Below are 15,229 nucleotides of genomic sequence, written 5' to 3'. Positions count from 1 at the left end.
CACATTATAATACAAAGCTGCACAGAGCTGAGTCAGCACGTCTGAAACAGTGTGAAGGTGGAGTTTCTACAGCAGCTGCTGGAGCAGACAGGTGTTCCTAATAAACTGGACACTGACTGTCAATACGTGGTAATGGAGTGTGGTAGACTTAATCTGACATGTCACTGCCTATTTATAGCTTGACCTTATTTTTAAGACCAATAATGTTTCTGCCTTTGTCTGTGACAGGGTGTGATGACCAGCGTGACCAGCAGGTGGCAGCAGACGCTCATGATTCACTACAGAGTCTCTGACATGTTCACATGTGGAACAATGAAAACCTAATGAGTCTCCTACAGTAGAAATGCAGCAGTAATATCAGCAAGAAACTCATGAATCACAGTAGAGACTCAGCTGGTGGAGCGTTGCTCACCTGTGTCACTACATTTACTCTGTGGTCACAGGAGAACATGAGGAACTGTTAATGTCCTCTGCGGGCCTCTGTAGCTCAGTGGAGCGGAGAAAAACGAATTAAAAAAGGCGAGAAGAAGCCGCCGAGAGGAACGGAGCCGGCGGGGCGATGGGGCCAAACAAAGAGGATGGATTTCAGAGTGAAGACTAAACCTTCCTAAATCAGTTAGTCCTGAGCTCGGCCTGACCTCTAATCTGCTCATCCGGCCTTTGAAGCACTTCAGGGGGAGGAAAACTGATCGGCCCAATGTCCCTCTCTTAAGTGACAAAATGCCCCGAGGTGACACACACACACACTCACACACACTTACACACACACACACACACACACACTCACACACACTTACACACACACACTCACACACACGGACGAGGTAAAAACACTCCTGACTTTGTCCCTGTTGTGAGGACAGCTGCAGCTCTGTGTCTGATGATCAGACCACCTCAGTCGAGTTCAACACAAGTCCAAGACCAGATCTGTTCGCGTCCAGGATAAAGGACCGACGGTCACACAATCATTGGACTGGAAAACCTGGAAAACCCTGTCGTATCATCCTGTAACCGTGTGTCCTGCGAACATGCTCATGATACTTACATGCACAGACTCAGAGAAACTCAACTTTTATTTTTAATATGTTCACATCAGGTCCCTAAAACTGTACGAGGAATTTAAACATCATTTCCTGAACATTAAACCGTCACTAACAAACATAATGAAACACAACGGGACAGTGAACGTCTCAGGGAACAGTTGCTCGTTTTAAAGTTTGGTCACATTCTGCTCTTTTTCTTGTCTTGTAGGAGAGAGAGGACAAGCCCCAACAAGAGCTTAGAGGATTAAGTTCATTCTCACTGCCAGTCTGACACACACACACACACACTCACACACACACACACACACTCTCACACACACACACACACACACACACACACACACACACACACACACAGGCAACCATTCAAGAGTGAATGTAGTCAATGGAAAGACCTCATAAGTATGGAGATACAGCGTGTGTGTGTGTGTGTGTGTGTGTGTCTGCGTGTGTGTGTGTGAGAGAGTGTGTGTGTGTGTGTGCGTGTGTGTGTGTGTGTGTGAGATCCAGTCCAGTGAACACTGAAACATCCTGAGGCATCAAACTGCAGTTTGAGTCCAGAAGAGACTCAATGATTCTTTGAGATTTAAACGAGCTAGTTGTAAATTTTTGCTATTGCTAAGTAGCTAATGTTAGCATTAGCTAGCATTAGCAGCTGTTTACTTACCAGTCTGGAGGAAACGTTGTGAGTTCAGCACCAACAGCTGTCTCCAGAGGTGGAAACAAACGCCAATGTTAACTCTATTACTTCTCCTTCTACTGAAGTTAGCATGCTAACCAGCTAGCCCCAGCATGTCTAATGAAATTACTGTGCTAACCAGCTAGCCCCAGCCTGTCTAATGAAGTTACCATGCTAACCAGCTAGCCCCAGCATGTCTAATGAAGTTACTGTGCTAACCAGCTAGCCCCAGCATGTCTAATGAAGTTACCATGCTAACCAGCTAGCCCCAGCATGTCTAATGAAGTTACCATGCTAACCAGCTAGCCCCAGCATGTCTAATGAAGTTACCGTGCTAACCAGCTAGCCCCAGCATGTCTAATGAAGTTACCATGCTAACCAGCTAGCCCCAGCATGTCTAATGAAGTTACCGTGCTAACCAGCTAGCCCCAGCCTGTCTAATGAAGTTACGATGCTAACCAGCTAGCCCTGGCCCTGGAGGGAACATCAGAGATGATGATATCGTCAGGAAGTGAAGTCACACTGAATCATATCAACGTGTTTAAGCAGTTTGATTCCACTCTGTGGCACGTGACCTGAATTAGATTTAACATGGCTTGGGTGTGTTCTGTTCTTTGTCTTATCTGATAAATATTATCTGTGTTAACTGTATGTTTCTCTGTGACTGCAGACATTTCTTCACAGTGCAGATCAGACGATCTCAGCCTCTTGAACCCTGCTCTCTGTCCTCAGACCACCCTTTAGGATAATACACCGCCTCTCCACCAGCGGCCTCCATCTCATTAACAGCTCCTCAGTCCCAATCAGCCCCGTCCTTTCTCTGTGGCGTTTGCCCTCGGTATTATCTCTGAGCTGAGAGCAGATCATCGCGGTGGAGCCTCCTTGATGAACAAACAGAGCTTGTTAAAAACCTCCTCGCTCCCAGCGGCTCCTTTACAAGTGTGAAAAGATCCCACAAGGATTCATTAGAGCTGCTGATGAACAGACTGTTGCTGTGGCCTGAGTCGCTTCATCCTCACAGAGACCTCGGCGTAGGAAGACGTGTTAGAACAGCTGTTCGTCTCTTGGTCCTGAGTTTTAAAGCATCAAATCATTGGCCATTTTAGACTCTTCAGGGACCTGAGCATCGCTAAAAACAATAATAATTAAAAACATTTTCTAGGTTTTTGCGAACTTGTCTGTTAGAGACAAAGGACAAACAGCTGCAGGTTCAAATAGCTTTATTTAAACAGGTTTAATACCCAGTATTCTTTATAAAGTCATGATGTTACACACCAGTACGGCAGGTGGCGTGCACCTTTAACGTTGGTGATCCTCCACGCCAGTAAAACCAAAGAAGAAGAACATTAGCTAACTTCATGGCAGAGACTTAAAACACAAATAAATTGAAAGGTTATTAAATAAAATGTTCTGATGGCGAACGTTGAGTCAAAATGGTCGTTATTACCGTGACTCAGGAACTGTCTCTTTATGGTTTAGTGAACTGCGTCAGGGGGAAGTCGGGGGACGCCTCCCTCAGAGGACACGGTTTACGAAGGCGTGGCCCCCACAAACACCGAGACGAGACGAGACGGTTTGGTCGACGGAGGAGCTTCTCTCTGCGTCACCAGCTGTTCTGGATGGAGATCGTTTTCAAACGAAAGCACAGTGGCGTGGACGTGGTCTTAACGGAGCTGACGTTTGGTGCCAGATCCCACAGGGACCCTCAGAGGTCCGTCGAGTCCACGTCAGAGCAGCACACTGAGGAGTGGCAGGTCCTCGTTACACAGGTGCTCATCATGTTTAACAGTTTCCACCTGTGGCAGCAGCAGATCCTCAGCTGGAACTAAAGACTCAGGGTCCTGGTGCTGCTGGGTCTCCTGTGATCAGTGACACAGAGTCTGGGGTTAAGAGTAATCCCAGCTCCTCCAGCAGGATCGACGCTCGGAGGGTTAATATCACCTCTGAGTCCGCTCACAAAAGCTTCCTGTGAGGCGTCAGAGAGACACAACAAAGAGCTCTTATCTCTGAACTGAAGAGGATTCTCTCCTCTCTGTCTCACACTCAGAGGTGACTGACCCGCTGGGAAAAGACGTGTCAGACGAGGTGCACAAACCCCCGGATTAGAGGAGAGAAGGGGGGGCGGTCTGGATCCAGATCACTGTCCACACAGAACCAGGAAGTTCTGATTTGAATGAACAGAAGTCAGAGAGGCTTGTTTTTATAAGTGTGAGGTCAAACATTCATGTAAAGTCTCCAGTAGGTGTTAAAAACAGATTTTACACTGAACACAGTTTCACTCTGGTTTAAATCAGTCGGTTCTTTATTCCCTCTGTGAAAAGACAGAGAATAAACACTGACTTGTTTCTGCACAATGGGCCCATTTCAGAAAAACTTTAAACAAGAAGAGTAAATATATTGAATAATAATGGGTCATTGTTTGTTTTCTTTGGCAAATTGGAGCAGCATGATTTTGTATCATGTCATATGTTTCTGTTCATCTTTGTTTTCTGTCTCTTGTGACTGAAACAATGAGATCGCAGGTTCAAGCAGCTGAAATGAGTTTCCTCTGTACCCTCAGGATTGGGTGGTTCAGGTGGTTCAGGTGGTTCAGGTGGTTCAGGTGGTTCAGGCGGTTCAGGCGGTCAGGATCCTCCTGGGCGCCCGGGCACATCGAACTGGGAGGAGGCCCCGGGGGAGACACAGGATTTGCTGGAGGGATTGTATATCTCACCTGGCATCTGATCTGGTTTGATGTCCATTACAAACCCTCAGAACCTCTGCAGTTCAAACACCAGCTCCGAGCTTTGAGAGAAAACAAGATCTGACTCCAGCTGTGTCGCAAATCGAAGTCTGCATCCTTCAGAGGCTGAATTTGAAGACGGATTGTGTCACGACTGAACTGTCTCAGTTCCAAGGCTTCTTCTTTTCCTGGGCAACGAAGGACCTGCCAGGTGGATCTGACAGGTGGATCTGATCTGGACCTGCCAGGTGGATCCTCTGTGGTCCAACAGAGCCTGAGGATTACACTTTACAACTGTTAAAACCAAGAGTCTAAAAACTTGTTTAAGAAAGTTACGTGTTGTCAAGGTTACTAGGTGACAGGAGCCACACACACTTTACTAAGCGCTGCTTCTCTTCAGTTGAGGCCAGTTTACTGTTTTTAAGTTGATGAAAACTTTTCACAGACACGAGCATGAAACAAAGTGCAACTACGGCGCACACTTGATTACTCCACAGATCAGCTGTTAGACTCAGTGTAGGTGCTCTGCGTAGGAATACGGTAGTTCAACGGCTGAGAAAATGTAGTCCCGAAGTGAAGGGTGAAAATATTCACATTAAAATGTACAATTAAACTGATGTTAGCTGTTGTCAGTGGCCGGATTATAAAGTTTAACCAGGATTAGTTGATGTTTTCTTAGTGAATGTGTCACAGCAGTTGTTGTTGTTTTATTTATTGGGGGCGGGGGGGTGGTTGTTGGTCAGCTGACACGGGACAGAGGAAGGAGGTGGGCGACCTGCGATGTCGGGGATTAAACCATTTAACAGACAGGACATTCATTCTTTGTTGGTGAGCGAGTCTGCAAACCTACATATGAGACAAAGACAGATTCATTAGCTCAGACTGTCAGACCCAGTTTACGACATAAACAATGCACCATTAAAACCACGTGCACGCACACACACACACACACACACACACACAGAATAACTGGACTTTATTACGTTGTGTTTCACTGATGGCAGATTGATTTTTATTTTAATCTTCGTCCTTCAGTTTCTCTCACACCCTGCAACCAGCATCTTATATTCTTCTTCCTCGTCTTCTTCTTCTGCTGTCCCAATAGCAGCGGCGTTCAGCAGGAATAATCCCGCTGATGACCTTGCTTTGTCACGCGAGGTCTCGGAGTGTGAGGTGGAGGAACAAAACAAAACGTGCAGAGAAAAAAAGAAAAAAAGGCTCACATTAAATCCAGCACACTGCTCGTCTATACTGTGACCTCTGACCTCTGCAGAGGGAGGGAGGGATGTTGAGTCGCTCCTTTTCTTCCCTCCTCCTTCATTTTGTTTTACGGCTCCACTCTTGTTTCGTTTCTATCAGTAATAACTTCTGAGGTCTGGGAACACAGACGTCACTAAAGAGACTTTTCAGTGTTTTTATTTGACTCATCCACTAAAACTGAGACAAACTTTTACTGACCATCTTTTTTGAAAATGAGACTAAATAAAAAAATGTATCTTTGAGAACAAGAACAATGATGAAATGTACATTTTTCATCCCCGAAGTGATAAAGTAAATGAACCAACAAGTGTTTTAACATAAAGTTTTATTCCTGAGCTGCAGAGTCACAGACTGAAACTCACAATAACAACGTCTGAAGCATCTGTTGGACCTGCTGCTCTGACGCTGCAGGACGAGGGACAGATTAACGGGACAGTTGTGTCTTGACGTTGTGTGGGGTCGTCTATATTCTGCACATTACCTGCAGTAGATTATGATGAGTGCGCTCCCAGCAAGGAAACCCGACCCAACACATCACTGTCAGAGTGATGCGTTGCTGTGGGCGGGGCCACGAGACAAAAACATGATTTAGAGATTTTTTAAAACGTCCAACGAAAAACATCCAATATCTGTTTAAAAGCACCTGAACTACGGGTTTCTTACACACATGCGCTGCTACAGGCGGACTGGGTCACGCCGCAGGTCAGCTGAGTCAATCAGAAAGCGGCGTCGTACTGTGCTGTGCGGAGGAATACGGTAGTTCTGCTGTTTTCACGAGAAGATAAAGATGAAAATCTTCTTCACGAAGCTTCATTTAAACAGATGTTGGATTGTTTCGGTGGGTGTTTTTAAAAGAAAAACAGGTGTTTTTCTGGTGGCCCCGCCCACAGCGACACGTCACTCAGACTGTTTCCTAACTGGGCGCACGCTCATCAGGATCTGCTGCAGGTAACGTACCGACTGTATATGACGACCTCACACACCCTCACCTCACAAAAACACAACTGTCCCTTTAAAGACGACTGAGAAGTCGGCGCAGGCTGAACGTGCGTTCATCTGGTGTCGGAATAATCAGGAACATTTATTCCCAACTGGGAAAATTCACTTGAACGCCCCGTCATGACGGGTCAACTCGCACAGTCGGCAAAAGTTCTGGCACACGACTTCCTGAGTTGTGGCGTCATATACGAACGTTCGGTTGACGGTGATTAATGGTGCAAATTCACATTCACACATTCTGCAAACTGAGTGTTTGTAATATGAAGCGTAAAACCAGGTCCACTGAAGAAGCCTGTAAGACTTGGTCAAAAGCTCCAGAGAAAGAGAAGCTGATAGTTGGAGCCAATCAAAAACCAGGATTTTATGTTGCTGTGGCAAAAAAGCTGACTACTTTAACACACACACACACACACACTTGTTAATATCGTGCAGTGTGTGAGTGTCTCCTCTCTCTCTCTCTCTCTCTCTCCAGTCTTAATTGCCTCGGTCGTCCACTCCGTCTCTCTGCAGATGTCTCGCTCCTTAATTTGCGTACAGAGCAACAATCAGCCCCATCTGTCCCCGTTTTTACTTTCCTCCTCCTCCCCCTGAAAAATCACCTCTGTGCCCCCCCCACCACTAAATCTCCTTAGTAAGTCCACCACGCTCTCCTTCACACACACACACACACACACACACACACACACACACACACACACTCCTCCCATACAGAACCTTGTCAGTGGCGTGGGGATTGAAAGCCAATCAAAAAGCTATAGAAGAGTGCTTTGGTGTGCAGTGACACAATCGGGGGGCCGGTGGGGCCGGTGGGTTGGGTTGTGTGGTTGGGGGGGGGGGGGCAGAGGCAGGGGCCCCCCCACCAGCTCTGTGTTTGTGGGCTGCAGGCTCCTGTCAGCCGCTGTGAAAGAGGCTCAGAGAAACGGGGACAGATGGGAGGACTTAGAGGGAGGAATAATCACTGCATCGTCCTCCTCCGTCCCTCCGTCCGTCCACACGGGCAGGACGGTGGACACAGGAAGGTGACGGATCAGCTTTGTTTCCAAAACAAAACGCGAAGTGATTCTTCATCCTGCACAAGGTTTTACAGTCATCGAAACACAAGGAAGTTTTCATGCTGTGAGCTCTGAACCTTCGGCTGTTTCTTATTTCTTATTTCATCTTACGTCCAGGAACAAGAAATTTAATCTATTGATTTCAGGTTCCTGGACTTTAATTGTCCATGTTCCTCGAGACACTCATAAACTTATTTATTTATGAATGAATGACGGCAGGTAGGACAGGTAGGACAGGTAGGGGTGGATGTTTGGGTGTAGGAGTCCCGTCTGTGGTCCAGTCAGCAGCAGCTCTTTGGTTCAGCTCAGTGAAAGATGGAGGTTCAGGTGCGGAGCCGCCTGAACGACGCTCCTCCACTTGTTTTCTCCGAGTCATCAAGTAAAAATCTGCACTTCAGATAATCAGGTTGAAGTTTATCTAGATTTTTATTCAGTTGAAGATCCGACCATCACTGAAGAGTCTGTTCTGTAGAGAGCGGATTAAAACAACGAGATGGTCAGAGTCGTCAGTGGCTCAGTCAATTTAATCGTTAGTAAAAAATAAAACATAGTTTCATTCATCCTTCAGTCTCTGACAGTTTCTTCATCTGTGATGTATTTACACAGAAACATGACAGAGTCCGTCTGTCGCGCCTCCACAGAGAGCTAGCTTAGCTACGTTTCATAGCCTAGCCTGTTAGCCTAGCCTGATCTCTGCCTGCGCTGCAGCGTCTCCTCTGAACGTCCGTGAAAGTGTCACATGTGGGCCGACAAATCAATTTCAAAATAGAACGATTAAGGTGAAAAATCTGTCATTATGATAACGAGGCTACTGCGTCGCCCGGAGGCCGATTACGTCACAGCGGCGTGACGAGACTGTCCCGTTACGACGTCGAGAAATGCGTCTTTCTTTTCCTGGAGAACGAAGGCTCCGGCAGGTGGCTCCTTCATGGTCCAACATATCCCACGATTCATTGCAGCGGCAGTGATGAAAATGTCAGCAAACAACGCTGACTTAGTTTGTCGTCAAGGTCGCTAGGCAACAGGAGCCACGACACAACGGTAAGGGCGGGAACAGCCGGTGACGCGAAGAGGAAATCTTTCGCAGACCAAACTGTCTCGTTGCTGTTCAGCCTTCGACGACCACGTCCTCTGAAGGACGCGTCCCCCGGGACGCAGCTTCTGTGTTCCTGATCCGTGTGGCTGGAAATTAACGTTACGTCACGTTAAAATGACGGTTTTCAGTGTCTTACGTTTTTCTCTTTTCATACAGCTCGACTAGCGGTTTCCTGCTGCTTCTGTTTCTGCGACGGCTCCGGGTGAACTGAGAGACGAACTGAGAGACGATGAAACAAAACCTAAAGAAAATATTAAGATCATCTGACCACGTGACGGGAGGAGGGTAAGGGCGGGAACAGCTGGAGACGCAAAGAGAAAACCCTCCGTGGACTAGACGGTCTCATTTCGGTTCTTCCTTCGTGGTCTACGAAGGGACACACCTTCGTTCTCCGAGGGATGCGACTCCTGAATTGTGACACAGCTGATGAAACTCGTGTTTAAACGACCGACGGCGCTCAGCAGAGTGACGTCAGCTGATCAGGAGCACGTTCCTGCAGGTTGGGGATGATTGATGCTCCCGTGCGAACATGTAAATCAGGTCAGCCGGAGCAGGGCTGATGGGGTGATTGATGGCGTCTTTAACAGAGAACACAAACCCAGATGAGTCCCTCAGACTGGAGTGGTGCTTCTCTTGTGGAGCCTCTATCTGTGTTTTTACGCCTTTGTCCTCGCGCTCCCAAAGTGAACCATTGAGACGAGTGAGTCCTGTGTTCTCCTGCAGCCGCCTTTGTCGGCCTCACAATGACCATTCAGCTCTGTTGGTGGTAGAGCGGCTTTTCATCTCACACTCCAAACATCGCAGCAGTGGAGCGTGAGGCCGGAGGAGATCCTCCACAAAAACACACGAGAGCACGAAGACACGGCGGCTGCACACGCCTGAGACACGAGCGTGAACGCCAGCTTTCACACACCGCGGAAAAATCACCTGTTGAACCGGAAAACACAGGAAATAATTTTAAAAATTTACATTTCTGCAGAGAAATTCTGATCCTACAACTAAACCTAAAAATATATGAATGAATTTGTTTTGTATAGATGTAAGATGAGATGAACCTTTATTGATCCCTCGTTCAGGAAATTCAAATTTGACACAGCAACACAAAAGAAAAGCAGCAACAAGAGGAAAATATAATGAGAAATAAAATAAGATTAGAAATAGAATCTAAAAAAAACACAATAAATCAGAAATACTATATTCAGTTATAAACAATGAAATGTAGGTTGTTCTGTACAATAAATAATTAAAATAAATAAATTAAGCGGTTGTTACATGAGCAGTATGAAAATAAAAAATAAAAATGAAGCTCTGAGACACTTCCTGGATTTATTTCACTTACACATGAGATTTAAATTTTCACTATATTTGTTTAGTAAGACTATTAAAATAAATATATTAATAAAAGATGGTTTTGTGTTTTTGTTTTGATTCATTAAAAATATAAACATGCAGATTTTTTATTGTCTATTCAAACTTGAGTTAAAATGATAAATCACTGGTTTTTAAATGATTTCTGAACATTAATCAGAAAAGTTACGAACTCCTGCAAGTTTTGACTGTTTTACTTTTATAGAAAAGGACAAATTTATATTTTTTAAAATGACATTCAGAGAACTTTTTAAAAAGTTGTAGTGAGATTAAAAATGACCGAAAATCACTTCCTGCATGTTTGTCCTGAAAATTATATTAAGATTTTTGTCAATCTGAAAAATGTTTTTCACTCGTGTATTTTCTTGTGCAGTTTCAATCAATCAATCAATCAATCAATCAATCAATCAATCAATCAATCAATCAGAATGCTTTATTGATTCCCCAGGGGGAAATGGAAATTTAACAGCAAAGAATAGAGAATAAGAACTAAGATTATAAAGATAAAGATAAAATGTAAATATATGTCCTTAAACTAAATGATATATAAAGACTGACACACGTGAGTTTGAGGTGAGATATAAACATCAGTGCAGCAGTAGATGATGTAATCGTACAGAGAGTAGAAGTATTACTGTAATGTCAGAGTTACACAGCTGGTGTTTTAGTTCAGTCTGCAGAGCCAGATGTTCAGTGATCAGCTCTGATCAATCCATATGTTTATTGATACGACGACTCAGGAGAGAGAAGCGTTCACAGTCAGCAGCGTTTCCCTTTGATCACAGAGGAACCTGTGATCAACAGTTTGAACTGTCCTCAGATCAGCCTGCAGCGGTGCCCCCCCTCCTCCCCCCTCCTCCCCCCCAGACCTCACACTTATCTGTCTCTCCTCCTCTCCTCCTCTCCTCCTCTCCTCCTCTCCTCCTCTCCTCCTCTCCTCCTCTCCTCCTCGCCTCCTCTCCAACTCTCCTCCTCGCCTCCTCGCCTCCTCTCCTCCTCTCCTCCTGTCCTCCTCGCCTCCTCGCCTCCTCTCCTCCTCGCCTCCTCCTCTCCTCCTCGCCTCCTCTCCTCCTCCTCCTCCTCCTCCTCCTCCTCTCCTCCTCTCCTCCTCTCCTCCTCTCCTCCTCTCCTCCTCGCCTCCTCTCCTCCTCACCTCCTCTCCTCCTCGCCTCCTCTCCTCCTCTCCTCCTCTCCTCCTCTCCTCCTCTCCTCCTCGCCTCCTCTCCTCCTCTCCTCCTCTCCTCCTCGCCTCCTCTCCTCCTCTCCTCCTCTCCTCCTCTCCTCCTCACCTCCTCTCCTCCTCTCCTCCTCGCCTCCTCGCCTCCTCTCCTTCACACTTGACAGTGGGCTGAGTTGGGACTGTGTCTGCAGTGAAAGGCCTTTGTCCTCCGTGGCCTCTGGTGTCAGTCACAAGAGGTCTGAGGAGCCGGAGGGGCCGGAGGGGCCGGAGGGGCCGGGGAGAGACCCGAGCCCGGGGCCCCGGAGCTGGCCCTCGGCCCGGAGCGGCCCCCTCTCCAGTCACGGTCTCGTCTCTTTCACTGACAGTTTGTTCTCAATTAGACGTCTTTTGTCCCGGAGTGAAAGCCTTCAGCCGACGGACCCCGCGCCGCCATCTGGGGAGGGCTTTCTGTCCGGGTGAAGAGATGGCATCCGTGCCATAATGCCGATGTTTCGCCTCTCTGCGGACCCCCGCCGTGACGCTCTTCATACTCTCATTTGGGCTTTTTCAATTCTTTCGCCTTTCAGTGCAGCTGAATAGCACTTAACTAGCTTTTTAAAACTTCCTCGATATCTAAATCTCACGGAGACGCTGCTCAGACAGTCAGGAATGTGCTGACACTGTTAAACCTTCATTAAACACGTGATTCCATCAGGTTCATCAAACTCTGACTCTTCAGTCATCGTCATATAATCACAAGGTCAGGAGAAAAAGTTTCAGATGAATAGAAGAAAGAATAATAATAAAAGAAACAACTTTTCGTTATGTTATTTTTTGTTATGCGACATCATGTTACTGATGTCAGTGTCCACATCAGGTTCAGTTTGGACCCTGGCGACCCCCCCGCAGGGCCTCCTGTGGTCCTCACACCAACCTTTGGAAACAGTGCTGATGTATGTGAACAACAGATGGCTGTGTGTGCAGTTTGTCTTCATGGCGTTTTGCAGGTCAAATGTGTGTGTGTGTGTGTGTATGTGTGTGTGTGTGTGTGTGTGTGTGTGTGTGTATGTTCATTTGTTGTGTTAATTCTCTGGTTAAATCTATTGACTGAAACACACTCGCTGCTCATCGCTCTGAGACTCGCACATGAAAACATCTCGTTTTTAAAGCAGAAATATTTGAATGAACATGTGGAAACAGATGTGAATTCATTTCAGAAATAACTGAAAACTTTTGGTTCTTCACTAAAACTCAAATAAAGTTGCATCAGTGTTGAGAGGCTGAGACCCGGAGACAGAAAGTGTCTTCTACATGTAGAAAAGTGACTTGTTGAGTCGAGTCGTGGCGTCGTGTGACTCGATCCTCTCTGATCACACAGTTTAAATAAAGCTGCAGTTCGGTCACACGACGCAGCGACGGCTCATCGCCACAAATCTGACTGATCCCGGGAGAGCGAGCGAGGCTGAGAGAGAATAGAGGTGAGGAGAGAGAGGGGGGGGGGCTTTAGAGCAGGGATTAGGACTGTGTTGGGGGGGAATCTAATATGCAGAATGAAAAAGAAATGAGACGTCTGGGAAAGTTTGGAAAGATGTGATTCAACAGAAATGAGGTTTAAATTAGTCCGAAAAATAAAGTGACGTGTCAAAAAGAAAACTCTCAGAAATATCTGAGATTAGTGTTTTTGATTTTTATGTTAAAAAACGAAACAAAGAAGGAAACACAGAAAAGAGAGAGAAGGAAAGAAAGAAAGTCTTTCCTGGATTGAGTAAATCCTCTAAAACTCCCCCCCAAGAGGTCCCAAGATGAATCTGAGGGGTCAAATGATGATTAGAAGAAGAAGAAAAAAAACATCAAACTGACATGTTGAATTTTTCCTTTAAAAAAAAAAAAATCAAACATTAATGTTCAGATAAAAATAGAAATAATCCAGGATCCTGCGTCACTGTTCTTCGGACCGGCTGAAACGAGCCGTTGAAACTCTAGTGAAGTAATAGTTGTGGTTATTAGACGTGTCAGTGTGTTTCCTGCAGCAGAGTCGGTTCTGAGGAGCAACAGGAGGACAGGTGCACCAGCAGAGTGATGAGCTGCTGTGGGCGGGGCCAGCAGAAAACACCTGTTTTAGACACGCCCACCAAAACAGTCCAACATCTGTTTAAATGACGCTTCATGTAGAATATTTTCAGCTCTTTACCTTCCTGTGAACTACCGTATCCCTACGCACGAGCACCTGCGGAGCACCTGTATCACGCCGCAGCCTCAGGTCAGCTGAGTGAGTCAGAGCTGAACTTCACTTTGTTTTGATGGGAAGATAAAGACTAAAAAATCTTCTACATGAAGCTTCATTTAAACAGAGGTTGGATTGTTTCAGTGGCGTCTTTTAAAGGTGTTTTGAACAGGTGTTTTCTGCTGGCCCCGCCCACAGCAGCTCATCACTCCTCTCGTGCACCTGTCCTCCTGCTGCTCCTCAAAACCGACTCTCCTGCAGGAAACACACTGACTGAACATGAACGCCTCACACAACCCCACGTCTGATAAATGTATTTAAGAACAGTGGTGTGTGAAGGTATCAGGGGAGTATTTGGTGGGGGGTGGGGTGGTCACGTTTCAGGGGCAGCCCCCCCACGGTGTCGGCTCGGCTCTGAAGCTCCGCCTTTTGTTTGCCATTTGTTTACCTTGCTCGGCCGAGGTGCGGGGGAGAGGGACAATGAGGTGGTGCAACAACAGCTCGGTGTTGAATGAGGCGGCGCTCCTTTATCCGCTGCCCCCTGAACGCGGCGCACCTCGGAGGGGCCGGTGATTAAGAGCCCGACAGGCCACCTCAGGCTCAAAGGCACAAAGGAAGCTGCTCCACTTATCCAATAAAAAAAAAGTGTCCCACACAATCAGAGCGGGTGGCGTCCTGCTGACATCACACTCCACTGATCAGTGGAGGGACGGAGGATAAAGAGGGAGCACTCCAACCGACAGACTCCTATCCATTCAGACTGGGGGGTTGGGGGTGAGGTGGGGGGGGGTCAGCTTGTTAACTCCTCACTGAGGAAACTGAGAAGCTTCAAGTGTGTCGAAGCCTTTTAACTGACTGTTGCAGGACGAGGAGCAGAGAGGGAGGAGAGGAAACTCAAATCCTCACCTGGACAATCAAGAGCACTTTATTAGGAACACCTGTACACCTGCTGATTCAGCCAATCGGGTGGCAGCATCAAACCCCACAGATTCAGGTGTGGAGCGTCAGAAAAGCTGAACAACACGTCAACGTCAGATTCCACTTCCTGTCACCAAGACCAGAAACCTCTCGCCAACACTGGACAGGTGAAGACCTGGTCTGATGGATCTGGACTTGGAAGTTTGGTGAGGAGGAAGGGAGGAAAGGAGGAGAAAAGGATGCAAGGAAGGAGGCAGGGAGGATATATATTAACGTGGGAAGCATGAAAGGAAAGAAGGAGGTAAGAGAAGGAAAGGTGGTAAGGAAGAAATGGAGGAAAAGAGGAGAAAAGGATGAAAGGAAGGAGAAATTACATGAAGGGGAAATAGGAGGCGAAAAAGGAAAGAAAGGAAGAAAGGAGGATGTGGGGAAGGAAAGAACGAGGTAGGAGAGAGGAGGAAAGAAGGGGAGGATGCAAGGAAGTACATTAAGTTCTTAAGAGAGAGAAGGCAAGGAATGATGATGATGATGATGATGATGATGATGATGATGATGATGATGATGAAGATGTACAGATGAACAGACCAGAGCTGAGGTGAAGGGGGGGCTCCAGACCTGAAGGTGAGTCCTGGGTCTGTTGTCCTTGGTGTAATCCTGAGTAGAGGTGAAGGTGGAGGTGGAGGAGGTGGAGGAGGTGGAGGAGGTGGGG

This window comes from Seriola aureovittata, chromosome 8 (assembly GCF_021018895.1).
Source record: "Seriola aureovittata isolate HTS-2021-v1 ecotype China chromosome 8, ASM2101889v1, whole genome shotgun sequence".
NCBI classification, from domain to species: Eukaryota; Metazoa; Chordata; class Actinopteri; order Carangiformes; family Carangidae; genus Seriola; species Seriola aureovittata.
This window is presented reverse-complemented; position numbering follows the sequence as displayed.